This window comes from Spermophilus citellus, assembly GCF_964194105.1.
Source record: "Spermophilus citellus genome assembly, chromosome: 15".
Lineage (NCBI taxonomy): Eukaryota > Metazoa > Chordata > Mammalia > Rodentia > Sciuridae > Spermophilus > Spermophilus citellus.
The window spans coordinates 59,200,530-59,216,338 of record NC_138195.1 but is presented as its reverse complement, the minus strand read 5'-3'; the positions used below and the strand labels follow the sequence as shown (position 1 = coordinate 59,216,338).

The following is a 15,809-nucleotide window of genomic DNA, read 5'->3' as shown; positions in this document are numbered from 1 at the left end:
TACACTGCTGAAGAATCTTGCATGTAGGAGTGCCTGGAAACACTCAGAATCTGTCCTAGAGCTTCAAGAAATGGATGTTTGTTGGCTCCTTTGTTGTCAGTACACAGGAGAAAGAACCCTTCCTTCCAATATCTACTGGAAAAGAGGTATCTGTAGTCAGAACTAAGTAAGTGCAAAGGTAGCCCAAAAATCCTAGGAATCGGCATAAAACTCACAGAACTCCTTTAAAGGGAATTCAGTAACCAGCAGGAAGTGTAAGCTTAAGACTAGAACTACCTAGGCAGAACACAAGACATTAGGTGACTCAGAAGTTGCTTGTTTTGACTAGGACCAAGAGGAGAAAAGGCTCTCAGCAAATTAAACTGAGCAAACTACCCCAATGTTCAGGCCAAACAGATTCAAAGGCACTAGAGGTACAGTATGGGTTGCTATGTGGGTTTTCTGGCCAGTTCCTATTGGAGAGTTGCAGAACAACCTCTAGATTTTCTGAAGCAAAGATAGCCCTTTTATAACACTGTTGGAAAAGCAGCTCTTGACATGATGATGGGCCTCATAAAGAACCCAAATAAAAAAAACATTATAAAAATTTTGTGACTGGAGAGCAGGGGTTGTGGCTCGCAGTAGAGAGCTCACCTCACACATGCGAGACCCTGGGTTTGATCCTCAGCACCACATAAAAAATAAGTAAGTGAAACAGAGGTATTGTGTCCAACTACAACTAAAAAATAAATATTAAAAAAAAAAAAAAGATTTTGTGACTGGAGCTACCATCATGAGCCACCAAGTTAAAAGGCCAGGTTTAGCAGTAATCACTGTATAGTGGACACAGTATACTTGGAATAAGGCCTAGGCAGGTCCACAGGACACTAATAAACTCCAAGAGATGGCTCAGAATTTCATATTACCTATTTCTACCACACTGATGTCTCTAATTTATGCTCATACCAATAACTTTATAGTAAGTGCCCAGTAAGCAATAATGGGGAAAAAAGTCTGGGACCTAGTTAACAGATACAAGCCAAAAAGAAGACTGCTACTGTTCAACAGTCTACTCACAAGGCTCTGAAAGACATTACGGAGACAGTGAGTACTGTAAAGGGAGAAGAAACCAAAGAAGAAAATACATAGGTTCCTGGGCAGTAGAGAATTGTCTGGCTGATTGGGAGAATACGAAAATAAGAAACAAGATCTTAGAGAAAATCCATGTTGAATGGCCCTGTAGGAGTCAGCCCAAGATGCCACCACCACAAAGCACCAGTCACAGTAGAGGCATTTAACTATAGGCAACCACAGATAGATGACTCATCATCAATGCTATCAGCCAGTCAGTTTCTGTCTTGGTCACCTCAATACTGGAGCATGGGTCCATGAATGCAGCAGTCATACTAACAGAGGGAGGAAGGTTTTACCTAGACTCAACATCACAGGCTCCTTTTTATGAAGGCTGACGTAATTACTGCTGCTGTTGAGTGTTAACTAACATATTCTCAGTGCAGAAAAAACTCTTAATCCAGGTGTGTATTTGCCTTCCCTGCCCAGAGTACATCCTATTGCCAGCACCTCTATCTGAAGTGAAGGCTTACGGAGTATCTCATGGTTTGAGTATCAATTATAAGCCTCTGGATCAGCTGCAGTAGTGGAAATTATAGCTTATTCCAGTAACCTTCTTGTTTTGGATATTTCTTAAGTGATTATAACAAACCACCACTTCAAAGGTAGATGATAAGGTAGATTTAATGTGGCAAAGGTAGTCTGAGGGATAAACAGTGGAGATTCTAGCAGATACTTGTTGGTATTCTTCAACACATCCTCTCCACCTTCATTTTGTCACTGCAGCTCTGGTGGGCAATTTTACACTGTCCAACAAGAGACACCATCCAGTGTCACATCCTCTCCACCTCCATTTTGTCACTGCCGCTCTGGTGGGCAGTTCTACACTGTCCAACAAGAGACACCATCCAGATTATAAAGCATGGCTCACTTTACTCCTCAGACTTCTACAAACCTAAAGAGTACTGTGCAGTCTAGAGGTACAGCGACAGAAATGCCAGTGCTAGAGCTCTAAAAGAACCCTTAATGAACAACACATAACATTCGAGGTATAACATAGTCTTTTGGTAGGGCAAGACTATAAGGTACATTCAGAGGGTTCTCAGAGGACTGAGATCCAGTTTCCCATAGTGGTAACTAACTCATAACACACAATATATACATTTACCATCTTCTCTGTCCATTTTTCCTTTTCTCCCATTTCCTCTTTTTGTTTCATTTCTCAAATAAACTACCCATTTTAAGTCCTTTCTCTAGCTAAGAAGTAGTAAAGTCAGGATTCAAACTGAAGCAAGCTGGCTCTATTGCCTTGCTTTTGAACAGAGTAGGGTGACTCTTTAAAATGGTAAAAACGTGGTTCTGTACGTTATGGGATACTAATGTCAGAAGCAATGAATAAATGTACATACAGTAATATACAGAGTTTTTTTATTATTAAAACTTTTTAAGGGTTTGGGGGGTTTTGACTCGGTTGTAGAGCGCTTACCTGACATGTGTGAGACACAAATTAGAGTGCTGTCCAACGGCATAAAGAGAGGAAAACAGAAGTAAGGGTCAAGAACAAAGGAGGGACTGAGCTGAAGCTCAGTGGTAGAGTGCTTGCCTCACATATATGAGGCACTGGGTTCAATCCTGAGCACCACATAAAAATTAAAGATATAGTGTCCATCTACAACTAAAAATATAAATAAATAAATAAATAAATAAATAAATAAATAAATAAATAAATAAATAAATAAAACAAAACAGAAACAAAGGAGAAGCCCAGCCTGATGGCACATGTTTATAATCCCATTGGCTTGGGAGGCTGAGGTAGAAGGTTCACAAGTTCAAAACTGGCTTTAGCAATTTAGCAAGGCCCTGTCTCAAAAGAAAAAGAAAAAAGGGTTGGGGAAGTGGCTCAGTGGTTGAGCACCCCTGGGTTCAATCTTTGGAACAAAAAAAAAAAAAAAAAAAAAAGGGAGATTAAAATGAATCATCTGAGGGGCTTTATGGAAAACAAAGTTAGTTAGTTACATACATGAACTGCAGGCAAGATTAACTTAAGTTTCTGAACCATAGCTCAAAACAAAGAAAGAGCAAAGTACTGTTACTTTCACTGTTTGTGAGTAGTGAGTAGGTAGTTATCAAAACAGACATGTGCCTATTAAAATCTTTTTCTTCCGCTAGTACTTTTTTCTTCCTCTAGTACTAGGGATTGAACCCATGGGCACTTAACCAGTGAGCAACATCCTCATCCTTTTTTTATTCTGAGAGTCTCACCAAGTTGCTTAGGGTCTCACTAAGTTGCTAAGGCTGGTTTTAAACTTGCAATCCTCCTGCTTCAGTCTCTCAAATTGCTGGGATTATAGGCATGTACCACCACACCCAACACAAAATCTTTAAAAATTCACCTGTATAAAACTAAAACCTGGCCAGGCACAGTGGCACACGCTTATAATTCCAGTGGCTCAGGAGACTAAGTCAGGAGAATCATGAGTTCAAAGCCAGCCTCAGCAACTTAGCAAGTCCCTAAGCAACACAGTGAGACCTCATCTCTAAATAAAATACAAGGGGGGAGGGGAGGAGCTACCAACAGTACATTCAGCATGCTTTGGGAAACAGTATTGTGACTACTAAGATAAGAATGCTAGAGTGTGTAAAAAAGTGGATGTGTAACCAATGTGATTCTGCAATCTGTATACAGGGTAAAAATGGGAGTTCATAACCCTCTTGAATCAAATGTATGAAATATGATATGTCAAGAACTATGTAATGTTTTGAACAATCAATAATAAAAATTTTTAAAAAAAGAATGCTAGAGTGGATTGATTAATAGGTTAGTACAAATAGGAAAGCCCTGCAATATTTCCAGTATAATGTCATGTAAGGCCCTAAACCTGGATGGTGATTAGGAATTTGAAAATAGATGATAAAAATATTCATGATATGCTATAGAGATAAACTAACAGGAGTTGATCTCTGACAAGGTATAAGATGCAAAACATGAGGAATCAGATATAACACTAAAACTTTTCTTGGGTGACAAAGAGATCATTAACAGAAGGGAAAACATTTGAGGCCAGGCTGGACTTGAAACTGAGATCTTCCTGCCTCAGCATTTAAAGTAGCTGGAATTACAAGTATGCTCCATCACATCCACCTCTAAAAGAATCTCAAAGCAATGAGCTAATTCCTCCAAATATTGTCTTAGAATGATTTCTTTCCTATTTCTGGCATTACTACAGTTTCTACTTCTTTAAATTAAATTTTACTTCCAAAGATCTATTATTCTAAGATATTTAAAATCTTAACTGCAAAATGTGTTAAAATTTCAAAATAATGTAAAAATTCATTTTTAATATAGTTTTCCACTCTGAACTATGCTTTCCAGTCTTTATAGGAAGAAATAAAATCCTGAAGGAAGAAATAATACTTACTTTCTATAATTAGTTAAGAAAGTGGTATTGTTAAGAAATATTTTCACTCCTGAAGAAGTTCGATATTTACAAAAGAAGAAAAATACATAAGAATTACGTATGAACTCATAAAGAAGGTGATTCAAGAAACTAAAGTAGCTAACACAAAGTTGTGGTGTTACCAGTAAAATAAAGAAGCTCAAATAAAGTTGCAGTGGTGACACGGAAGGACTATTTTCAATTGTTAAGAAAGAAAAATTTTCATATTCCTCTATTATTTTCTTTAAAATCTTTTCCTTACCTTGGAGATGTGGCTATAAAACTGTACTTCCAATTCTCTTCAAATAGCTTTGACCTATGCTTCCATCTCATGAATTCCAAGACAGTATTAAGCTGATGCATATTTTCATAAATCTGGGGGGGGGGAGAACTTAAACTTAAGATAGAAAGAACTTTTATTTGTCAGAATTTTCTAACACATGTTAAAGCAATACTAAAAATATTTCATGTGTAAAATAACACATTTTCAATGTAAAGACAATGAAAAGTTCCAGTTGTTTAGAAACCCATCACTTTTATTATTTTCCCAACCTCTGAATAATGAAGCATATAAAGTTAGTTTTGTGGGAAAAAAAAAAGATATCACCTATAAAATTTCCATGTTATAGTTTTGAGAAACAAAAATTTCATCATTTAAAAAAAAAAACAATAACTTTCCTAGCCTTGTGTTTGAATACATGACCAGAGTAACTCTGCATCATATACAACCACAGAATAGGATCCTAAATAGAATAAGTTATATTTTATGAATGTATAATTTTCCAAACTACCTTCTATTGACATGTATAACTAAAAAGAAATTTTTTTTTAAAAAATACAGGGGCTGGAGTTATGGCTCAGTGGTAGAGCACTCGCCTAGTATGTGTGAGACCCTGGGTTCGATCCTCAGCACCACATATAAATAAAGATATTGTGTGCAACTACAACTAAAAAATACATAAATGTTTAAAAAAATACATTTGGTTGCATGCCTGTAATCCCAGTGACTCAGGAGGCTGGGATAGGAGGATCTTGAGTTCAAAGCCAGCCTCAGCAACTTAGAAAGGTCCTAAGCAACTCAGTGAGTCCCTGTCTCTAAATAAAATACAAAAAAAAAGGCTGCGGACGTGGCACAGTGGTTGAGTGCCCCCAGGATTCCATTCCTGGTACCAAAAATAATAATAATAAGGGCTAGCTAAATAGCATTAAAATAAACAGTAAAATAAATATCAATTCAATAAGTATTACAATAAAAAATTCATATTCTTACATGGGCAAAAACATATTTGACCACCTAGCTAGTATTTCCTTTGCCCCTTTTTATCAAGTTTCATTAACCAGTTTTAATTTCATTCTAACTTCTACCTAGAATAGTAGGATTTATGAGTGTGAAGAATTAGTTGCATTGATGGGATTGGACCCATGTTAATAGTGTCATTAGGATCCTACCATTCCAAGGAATAAACATTCTAAAAGATGGAAAACATTAGAAATTTTACTTTACTTAAAGATGTGTGGTATTTTGTAGATTTTTTAAAAATAATTTTACTGAATGTATCTTTTAATTGAAACTTCCAATAGCAAAGTATTCTGTTGCATATTTTAAAAGCTATGTAAACATTACCTACATCCCACTGCAAGGTTAAAGGCCTTTGTCTTCAAGACCATTTAGAAGTATCATTTATGTTGCACTGAGGTTTAGTAGTCTTGGCAATAATGACTATATTCATGTAAACAAGGGCAACATGAAACTGTCTGGCATATCAGATAGCAGTCTTTGTTAAAGACAAGACTCTTTACTCAGCAAGCAGGCAGCCATAGGACTATGCTAAATCTTTCATGGTCCAAGTAAAGTCAGCCTGACCCTGAAAGCAATTAGTAATGCTTTGTCTGCATTTAGGAGCCTTTAACAGTCTTCTGGTGTACTAGTTACTAGTTACCTACAACTTAACCAGGTCTCTAACTTTTTTGGAGTACTCATATGACTTTAAAACTCTCAGATTGTCACTAAGAAAAATGCATGATGGCAGGATTGGAGACTTCATGGTTTTATTTTTTGAGACATTCATAATCTTTAAGAATTTCCCTCACACTAGTTAAAAAATAAAGGCATTATGTTTCCACTTTATAAACAGCATAAAAATTTTCCTCCAAAGCCATTTTTCCCAACTACAACTACACCATTCCTCCCTAAGGTTGTGTACAGAAAGAGAGAGGAAGTAATCACTGTATTAAACAAAGCTCAGATTAATCCATTTGCATAAAACCAAAGACAGCCAACAGAGATGGCCTGATTGTAATTTTATCAGATACTTCCAATGGAGCAAATGATAAATAACATGTAAACCACTTACCAATCATTGTTTATTACAACACTAATCATTACAATATTGTTTCCTTGAGTTACAAAACAATGTAATAGCTTTAGGCTAAATCTAAAGTTTATTTTTAATAAAAAAGGAAAAATAAAGAAAGAAAGAAAATTGACCCTAAGACTCACTAAGGAAAATCAAGTAAGGTTTGACTTCATTATTCAGAGCTAACCAAAACAAGTCAGAGGAAAGATATACTTCACAGTACAGGTCTGCAAATAATTTCTTACATATTACAAATTGTATGAATACAGTAAAGATTAGGACCTTTGCAATATAGTGCCATAGTCCTGTAAGCACAAATCTATAAATATGCACACATATAGAAGGGAACAAGATTTACATAGGCAAAATGTTCCAAACGACTTCAACCACTTAACTTACAAGGCAACTTACAGCAGTCTGAGCATTGTAAACTTATATCCAACAATCACAGGTATGCCAGTCAAAACCAAACACCAAATAAGTATTTTTTTAGTTGTAGTTGGACATTTATTTATTTATTTTTATGTGGTGCTGAGGATTGAAACCAGTGCCTCGCACATGCTAGACAAGCTCTCTACCGCTAAGCCACAGCCCCAGATGCCCCAAACTAAAGATGCCTTTTCTCATAATAAGTGTTTTTATGCTAAAGATTTTATGTTTAAAATTTTCAAACATGTTAACTGTAGAAAGCACATTAAAGAGAAGGTAATTCTTTTACAAATATCAGTTTCTTAGTGACTTGAAATAAATGAAAATCAAACCTAAGTATACTCTAATGTTTTATAACAAAGAGCTAACATTAGAATTTACTCAAGTTAATTATTTGCAAAAAAAAAAGCAGACAATTCCCACATTTTATTTTTATTCCCACATTTTCCTTTACAAAATATATGTTCCTGCTATCAAGATGTACACATTCCTCTTGGTTGTTTTTTTGGGAGCGTCTTTTGTTTTGTTTTGGTATTGGGGACTGAATTGAGGCACTTTACCACTGAGCTACCTACCCAGCCCTTTGTATTCTGAAACAAAGCTCTCACTAAGTTGCTGAGGCTGACCTTGACGTTGTGATCCTCTTGCCTCAACCTCCCAAATTGTGGGAATTACAGGTGTGTGTTACCATACCTGACTTTCCTCTTGGTTTTCAAAATTATTAAAATGTTTAAATCTTAAGCCACCAAGATACTTTTGGATCACTAGGGGTTGCAGGTACAGCTAGCTCAGTGGTAGAACATTTGCTCAGTGTAAAGCTCTGGGGTTCAATACCTAACACCACACATACCCACACAATACAGAACCCAGAACCCATCAAGGACAGACATTATAGGAATTATAATTATCTTCAACTCTGGGGTGTCAGAGTATCACCATTAATTCCTGTATTAAGGACAATGCACTTAATAGAAAAGAATACAGCATAAGTATGATTTTGATAAATATAATCAATCAAAACTGAAGCTTAGGATTACTTTTTGAGTTTGTAATAGTTATCAAAACGTAGTGGAATTTTTAGCATTCAGAATAAGTGATTAGATTGCACATTTTTCCTTTCTACCACTCCCAATTCCCTCATCTCTAACTTCATTTCTTCTCTCTTTCAACATCCATAAAAAGCACCCCATCTGGGTTGGGGTTGTGGCTCAAAGGTAGAGTGCTCACTTACATGAATGGGACACTAGGTTCAATCCTCAGCACCACATAAAAATAAAATAAAGGTATTGCGTCCACCTACAACTAAAAAATAGTATGTCTACTGTACAAACACTGCTTACTATATTAACACTACAGCTGCACTCAAATAACCATTTTTTTTTAAAAATCAGAACCAAATCACAAAATCATCTTTATTTTAGAAACATTTCAGTTGGGATCTTAAGCAAAAGACAGTACTATTAAAATCTTTAGCATGTTAACTAGAACACTCAAACATTATGCTGTAGAAAACATAACATGGTTTTTGCTTTAAGTAACTCAAATGAACAATATAATTTAATTTTAGCATTCATTCATTTGAACCCAAATAACACAGATACGGAAGATCAACTCACGAACAAGTTGTGTTCTAAATGTTCCAAAAGTTAATTTTTATCAATTGAATGTAAGCTTGATTTTGAAACTAAAGATGCCTTTTCTCATAAATCCAAAGATAAAATAATGGCTTTAAACATGCCTACATATACATACAGACACATACATACACACATACATACATATATACATATATTGATATAAAATGCAAATGAACTTTAGGGCATAATTCTTCTGTTGAAGTTATTTCCATATCAAACAATGCTCCTTATAGTTTCATTTCTGTATCCTAAGATCTAGCACAGTTAAATGACATAGAATAAGATTTCAGCAAATATTAGCTGATTTGAAGTACCTAATATTAATGACTCAATAAGAAACTAAGTTATTTAGAAAATCTAACCTATCTGAAATACAAAAGAGAACAAAAGGCAAGAGGGAAAAGTTTCTTCCAGAAGAGATATCAGAGAAAGATTCTTGGGCTAGAATGCTCTGGTCTAAGCCAACTGTGGTAATTTCCATTCTTTTTGCCAGTGGATTATTCTGGCTAGTAAGACAAAGAGAGTTCACTTGCTAGGGAGTTTATGGGGAAGGTTTTCCTGGATGAAGCAAAGAGCCAGATGAGCTGGGTGTGGTTTTTTATGCCAATAATCCCAGTGACTTGGGAGGCTAAGGAAGGAGGATCACAAATTTAGGCCAGCTTGAGCAACTTAGTAAGACGTGATTCTGCAATCTGCATTTGGGGTAAAATTGGGAGTTCATAACCCACTTCAATCTAATGTATGAAATATGATATGTCAAGAGCTTTGTAATGTTGTGAACAACCAATAAAAAAAATTTTTTTAAAAAGGAATTAAAAAAAAGTGAAAAAAAAAAAAAGAAGCCCCCTCTCAAAACCAAACAAAAAACATTGGGATGTAGCTTAAAGTAGAATGCTCCTGGTTCTGATCCCCAGTACTGAACCACCACCACCACCAAAAACAAAAGCCAGATGAAAACACACATACACATCCTTTTTTTGCATACAATTCTGGGGAGAAATGTGTCAGCCAAACTGTGGCATTCATCATAAGAACATTGGAGAACAGACTGTGTAAGAGGACACACTCAAACAAAATGAGAATGGCAGCAGCACTAAATGATAGAAGGAATCTGGATCGTTGGTGATATTATGCCTCGCCTGAATACCTAGAACGATTTTAATTTGGATCTTTTTGTATTATATTAAATCTTCTTATCGATTAAGCCAATTTCAGTTGCTCATAGTAACCAAAAACATACAGGGATTTAGGAACAGACATGCCATTTACTTCTATGAATTCCGTTGTTACATATATAATAAATCCCCTAAATTTCTGATTTCAGCTCAGATTCATCTTTTGAATATATTTCCAAACTACTAAATAACTCAAATATTTATTCCAGTGGAACATCAAAAAAACAAGATCAATATAAAAGCCATGGTATACAATACAAAAAACATTCACACACTCTTTTGGCTAATGGCAGCACTATCTACCCAACTGTCAAAGTTTGAAATCTTGGGATCACTAAATTCCACCTCCCTCTGCCACACTGATTATATTTAGTCAATTACTAAATGCTTCCCATTCTAATGCTAATAGATCTTTAGAATCCATCTTCCCCAACTCTAATTACATCCTCTAGTATAGGCTCATATTTTTCATGGAGCCCACCTTCATTCTTACCTCCATTCAGTATACCTGCTATTTTCAAAATACACCTGTGCTTCATTAAAAAATGATTAGGGCTAGGGTTGTGGCTCAGTGGTAGAGCGCTCATCTAGCATGCGTTGAGGCACTGGGTTCAATCCTCAGCACCACATAAAAATGAAATAAAGATATTGTGTCCACCTACAACAAAAAATAAATATTAAAAAAAAATAATAATCATGTGGCTGGGGTTGTGGCTCGGTGGTACAGCGCTCACCTAGTACATGTGGGGCCCTGGGTTAGATCCCTCAGCACCACATATAAATAAATAAAATAAAGGTATTGTGTTCACCTACAACTAAAAACATATTTTAAAAATAATGATCATAATTCATTATAGAGATGCAAAGTAAAAGCATAACAAGATACTACCAGTCAACAGAATGTCTATATAATTAAAGAGACAATTAATACCAAGCTTCAGGACAAAAAGAAACTGAGACCCTCATACATTGCTGACAATAATGTAAAATAATACAGTGACTTTGGGGAACAGTTTGCCAATTTCCTGAAGTTAAATAAAACAAAAACTTACCATATGATCCAAAATTTTCTCTATGGGAACCTACTCAAGAAAAGTGAAAAATGTGTCCACATAAAGACTTAGCTACAAATGTTCATAGCAGCATTATTCATAATAACCCAAAACTGGAAACAATACAAATATTCATCACCTACTAAACAGATAAACAGTGTGGTATAACCACAGAAAGGAATAACACAGGGGAATAAAAAGGAATGAAATACTGATACATATAACAAAATGAATAACTTCAAAAACAATAATTTTGGTCAGGTGGTGCCACCCACTGTAATCCAAGCAGCTGAGGCAGGAAGATTCCAAGTTCAAAGCCAGCCTCAGCGACTTAGTAAAGCCCTATCTAAAAACAAAAAGTGAAAGAAGCCAGATGAAAAGCCACATATTGTACAAATCAATGTACATAAAATCTTTAGAAAGGGTAAATTTAGACACAAGAAGCAAAGCAACAGTTGCATAGAGCAAAAGGTAGTATCAGGTAACTGAGAAAGACAATGGAAGGAATCTGAAATACAACACAATTCTAACCATTTAATAAAAATAAAAGTGCACTTAAATTTTTTTTCCCCAATGATTTCCAGTATGTACAAATTGAAGTCCCTGTCTCCCCCCCCCCCTACCTAATACTGGGGATCAAACCCCAGGGCCTCATGCTTGCTAAGCAAGCACTTTACCACTGAGCTACACCCCCAGCCTAAAGTACAAATTCTTTAGAAGGACATTTATAGACTAATCAGTCTGCTATAATCTGCTTTCAGTCTACTTAACTTGCCTTGTCTTCTATAATTCATGCCCAAAAGCCTCCTGCTGGCTATATTAAACTATTTGCTATTTCCTGAAGAGACCAGGCTATGTAATGCTTTTACTTTTCTTCACACTCGGAATTCAAAAGTCAAAATGTACTTATCTTTATCTTCTTCTGCCAAGTGAACTTCCATTTTTCCTCACAAAGACCCATTTCAAATATCTCCTGTTAAATTCTCTCTACTCCCTTATGTAGTTATTTGTTCCACAGAATTCTAGTAAGTAAGAAACAGTATGCTTACATGAAATGTAATCATTTTATATGTATCTTCTTTATAAGAAAATCCCTATACAATAGTAATAGCATAAGTGAATGACAAATGACAATGAAGTCCAAAAGTATGTAAAATGAGCTTTGCACCAAAGATACTATTTAAGAATCTTTATTGCCACATAAGAAAAATCAGGAAGTCACCCATTGTCACCTGTTTATCAGTATAAGATCAATAGCCACAATCAACACTAAACGCTAAACATTTAACAAAAAGAATGAGATATATTGTGTATATTCTGATGGATATGGAAAGATATTCCAAGTACCTTAAGTTGTTTTTTTTTAATAAAATCATAAAATAAGTCATCCTTCATTGTTTAAAAAAGGAAAAAAGGGCTGGAGTTGTGGCTCAGTGGTAGAGCACTTGCCTAGTACCTCTGAGGCACTGGGTTCGATCCTCAGCACCACATTAAAAAAAATAAACAAAATAAAGCTTCAAAAAAAAAGGAAACAAAACTATATTATATATATATATATATTATATATATATATATATATTATATATATATATATATATGAGTATATCTGTGCATGTGTGCATCACACATGAGGAAGGTGGCTAATATATATGCAGCTCTTCTGGTATAAGCAGAAAAGTGGAAGCAATCTGTCTTAACTGACAAATGGATAAATAATGTGGTCTATGCAAGGAATGGAATATTATTCAGCCATAAGAATAGATGAAGTCATAAAAGAACTCGTTCATGATACAACATGGATGAACCCTGAATATATGCTGAATGACCGCCATAAAGAAAAATGAAATTATGTCATTTGCAAAAAAACGGATAGAACTAGAGATCATTATGTTAAGTGAAATAAGCCAAACTCAGAAGGTCAAGGGTCATATGTTTTCTCTCATATGTGGAAGCTAGAAAGGAAAAAGGAAAAGAAAGTGGTGGGGGGAGGGGATATCATGAAAATCCAAGGGAAATCAGAGCAAAAAAGAGGATGGGAAGTCCTGGAGAGTCATACTGGCCAAATTATATTGTTATAATGTGTGCATATGTGAATATGTAACAGCAAATCCCATCATTATATAAAAATACAATGCATCAATTAAAAATGTGGGGGAAAAAGTCATTACAAATATGCTGAATAAATGAAAAAATGCTAAATAAATTAATAAATGTGCTGAATAAATGAATTTATAAATAAATAAATAAAAGCGCCACACACTACAAAATTCCATTTAAATGAAATATCCCCAAAAAGGCAATCCCATAAAGACAAAAAGTAGATCAGTGATCATCTGGAGCTAAAGGTTGGGAGCAGGAATAGAAAATGACACTAAAAGAAAAATTATTAATTAAACTTAATCAGAATTTAATACTTCTGCTCTGCAAAGGATCCCGTTAATAAAGTACAGACTTAGATACTAAAGTACAGACTTACATACTAAACAACCTCAGAACTTAACAGTAAAAAGAAAACTTCAACTAGAATATAGGCAAAAAACTATGAAGACACATTTCACTGAAGAGGATATATGAATGGCAAAAAGCACATGGAAAGAGATGGTCAAGGTCACTACTCATCAGGAAATGCAAATTAAGCCTAAGCTGAGATCATAACTACACACCCACTGGGACAGCTAAAATAAATAGTGACAATACCAACTATTGGCAAGAAAGTAAAAGAAAAGGATTTCTTGTACAACTGAGCACATAAAGTGACACAGCCACTTTGGAAAACAGTTCGGCAGTTTCTTTAAAAAGCTAAATATACAGTAACATGTAACCCACCAACTGCACTCCTAGACACTCACAAATTCTCCTACACCTGATGTTTCCTCTTAACAGTTTTCCATCCACGAAGCCCCAACATGCTCACTGAATCTAAGTTCCCAATTGCCTATGCTGTAGTTAGAGGTGAGTGCAACCGTTCTCTCTCCTACTGCACAACTGTTGCAATGGTCCCTGAACCTCCTTACAGCAATGATAATGAATAAAGTCTTCCTTCACCAAAATTTACCAAGTGTCAAAGGCTGAACTTGCACTCAACTCCAAATATTCAGTAGTTCATTTTGCCTCACTGGCTTGCTTTCTTTCTTTCTCTTGCTCTCATTATAAAAACACACACTTTTCTGTTCAGAGACATTTTCAGGTACGCTGTAAATAGTTAAACCCTGAACATTTCAGCAGGTGTATCCTAAGAACAAGGTTGTATCCCACAATTTGCTAATTGTATTTCATGATTAACATTATAAGTTAAAATTTTTAAAATAAATTTTATGTAGATGATGTATATTTCCTGTTACATTACAATGAAGTGAAGTAAAAATTGTTTTCATTTTTTATTCATTTTATAATAGCTTAATATCTGTTTTGAGGTGTGAGGTATTGCTGTTAATGATTTGTGACTCAGTGTTCTTAAATTTCAATATAGAATTTTGTGGTACTTTAATTTTTTTAAATCATGCTATGTTCTGAAAATATAAAAAATGGTAGAACAGACATCTGTCTACCTCATATCCAGATTTTAAAAATATTACTATAGAACTTTTAGCCTAAAATCCATTCTACATATAAAAGTATATAAAATATAGATGTGCATTTGAAATAAGGGTAATAAAAATGAATAATTCTGTCCCAACATTCTATGTAAGAAATGTATTGGCAGCTTTAACCCCCTCCATGTATCAAGACAATTACTTCTTCCCACCAAAGATAACTACCATTCTAAATTTGGCATTATTCCCTTAATTTTCCTTACATTTTTTTAAATATTTATTTTTTAGTTGTAGTTGGACACAATACCGTTATTCTATTTATTTATTTTTATGTGGTGCTGAGGTTCGAACTCAGGGCCTCACACTTGCTAGGTGAGTGCTCTACCGCTGAGCTACAACCCCAGCCCTTCCTTACATTTTACCACAGTGGCATTTTCCCTTTAATATACATTTTAAAATTGTTCCTACCTTGGACCTTTATATGAATAATTATACTATATACATGTATTCTTCTTTGACTTGTTTTTTCATTCAACATTATAATTTTGAGATTGTATTAAAGTTTCACTGTTAAACATGGTGAAAGACACAGGAATGTTTTCTATCAATTTTTAAGTATTTAAAGTAAAATTTTTGGAAAATGAATACTTTATCATATCCAAATTATAATTTTATACAGGATTTTGTGTGTGTGCATGCGTGCGCTATTAGGGATTGAACCCAGAAGTGCTCTGCCATTGAGTTATATCCCAGCCTCAACCCACCCCCTTTTATTCTTTTTTTTTTTTTTTAATTTGAGACAGGGCCTCTAAGTTGCTGAGGATACCCTTGAACTTGCAATCCTTCTGTCTGAGCCTCCCAAACTGCTGGGATTATAGGTATGAACCACCTTGCCTGCCTATAGATTGTTTAATAAACAATTCTAGAAAGAAGTCCCACAGAGCTTTCCTTGATCAGGAAATTTTAAATTTTTTTTCTGAAATCATGAATTATAAGTTAAATGAAAAATTAAATTGCACTTAAAAGGTCACAGTCTGTGTGCTTCAGCAACAGAGCAGCGTAAACAATCTAAGGGCAAGAACTTCTTGGCAATGCAATTATACTACATATAACTTATAAAGAATAGATTTACTTTCTAT

At 34.9% G+C, this 15,809-nt stretch overlaps 1 protein-coding gene across 12 annotated transcripts in view; it reads right to left on the bottom strand.

Moving 5' to 3' along the window:
- BMPR1A (bone morphogenetic protein receptor type 1A) overlaps positions 1–15,809 on the bottom strand; it is a 133,683-nt gene that overhangs the window by 57,552 nt on the left and 60,322 nt on the right. For 10 of the 12 annotated variants that reach the window (XM_081267926.1, XM_081267921.1, XM_081267918.1 and 7 more), the window contains one exon: positions 4,750–4,862. The exons of the other annotated variants lie outside the window; for them this stretch is intronic. The gene's annotated coding sequence lies outside the window, so the exon portion shown is untranslated. The remainder of the gene's footprint in view (positions 1–4,749; positions 4,863–15,809) is intronic. 12 annotated transcript variants of the gene reach the window in all.